General features: G+C 42.1%; 1 pseudogene; it reads left to right on the top strand.

Annotated features, from left to right (window-relative positions):
- On the top strand, positions 441-1,645 carry LOC110268324 (annotated as a pseudogene).

The following is a 1,955-nucleotide window of genomic DNA, read 5'->3' on the forward strand; positions in this document are numbered from 1 at the left end:
ACAGATTCTATCTCGAGTGACCCTCCACAGCCTCCTGTTCTTCCGCCTTCTCCATCTCCCAATGATTCCAGACCGGACGATGATCCTGCTTCTGCTGTCATGCCTTCTCCTTCTGCTCGTTCTTCTAGGGTAAGGAATCCACCTCCTCATCTTCTTGATTATCATTGTTTTTCTACTATCCTTCATCAACATGAACCTAAGTCATTCAGAGAAGCCTCCACAAATCCACATTGGCAACAAGCAATGCAGGAAGAAATACAGGCACTTGAAAAGGCACACACTTGGGATTTGGTTGATCCTCCTTCTGCTCATGAAGTTGTAGGCAGCAGATGGGTATACAAGATCAAGACTCGCTCTGATGGTTCTATTGACCGTTATAAGGCATGATTGGTTGTTCAGGGTTGTACGCAAGAGTATGGTATTGATTATGAAGAGACTTTTGCTCCTATTGCTCATCTCACATCTGTTCGAGCTCTTCTTGCCATTGCTGCGGTCAAAAAATGGTCTCTCAGTCAGATGGATGTGAAGAATGCATTTCTTAATGGAGATTTGAAACAGCAGGTCTATATGAAACCCCCTTCGGGTTATCCTTGTCTCTCTGGCAAAGTTTGTCTCCTTCGCAAGGCACTCTATGGGCTTAAGCAAGCTCCTCGTGAATGGTTTGACAAGTTCAGCACTACCTGGTTTCACTTGCAGTCTTCATGAGCATGCTCTCTTTATTCGTAAAAGTGAACGTGGAGTCGTTCTTCTGCTTCTGTATGTTGATGACATGATCATTACTGGAGATGATGTTGATGGTATTTCTGATCTCAAGGCATCCCTTCAGCGTACTTTTGAGATGAAAGATCTTGGTTCTCTCAACTATTTTCTTGGTCTAGAAGTCATATCCACCGATGATGGCATCTATCTCTCTCAGGCTAAATATGCTTCAGATCTCCTTGCTCGAGCCGGAATTACGAATAGTCGCACTGAGTCTACTCCTCTGGAGCCTAATGTTCGATTTACTCCTATGGATGGCACTGTTTTGGAAAATCCTACTCTCTATCGACAGCTAGTTGGAGGACTCGTCTACTTAACTGTCACTCGACCAGACATCGCCTATCCAGTTCATGTACTTAGCCAGTTCTTGTCATCTCCTCGGACTACTCACTATGCGGCAGTTCTTCGCATTCTTCGCTACATCAAAGGTACTCTATTTCATGGCCTTTATTTTTCTGCCCATTCCTCTTTGTGCCTTCAGGCGTACTCCGATGCTGATTGGGCTGGTGATCCCACTGATCGTCGTTCTACTACTGGTTACTGTTTGTTTCTTGGCGCTCTCATTTCTTGGCGTGCTAAGAAGCAAACGTTCACTGCTCGATCAAGTACAGAAGCTGAGTACCGTGCCCTCGCTGACACCACTGTTGAGGTTATCTCCATTCGTTGGCTTCTCGAAGATTTGGATGCTCCTCAGTCATCCCCTACTGATGTTTTTTGTGACAACCGCAGTGCTATTCAGATTGTCCATAATGATGTCTTTCATGAATGCACCAAACACATTGATATTGATTGTCATTTTGTTCGGCAACATATCCTTATTGATGCTGTTCGTCTGATTGCTGTTGGTACACTAGATCAGACTGCTGATATCTTCACGAAAGCTCATCACCCGACTCGTTTCCGGACTTTGTTATCCAAACTCAAGATGATATCCTTAGCTCCCACTTGAGTTTGAGGGGGGATGTTAGAGAATCATTAGAATCATTTTAGATCAATTAGTATCGTTTATATTTATATGACATATCTGTATATTAATTGTAGAATTTTATACCTTTATTACTTTGATTCTTCTGGCACTTATATATACCCCTTATACATTGTACTTTTGATCAATTTGAATAATACACAGAAACACTTTTCTCATATTTCTCTCTTGTTTCTAACATATATAAAAATAATTCAAACAATTCAAATGA

The sequence above is a fragment of the Arachis ipaensis genome, chromosome B10, assembly GCF_000816755.2.
Source record: "Arachis ipaensis cultivar K30076 chromosome B10, Araip1.1, whole genome shotgun sequence".
In the NCBI taxonomy this organism is placed as follows: domain Eukaryota; kingdom Viridiplantae; phylum Streptophyta; class Magnoliopsida; order Fabales; family Fabaceae; genus Arachis; species Arachis ipaensis.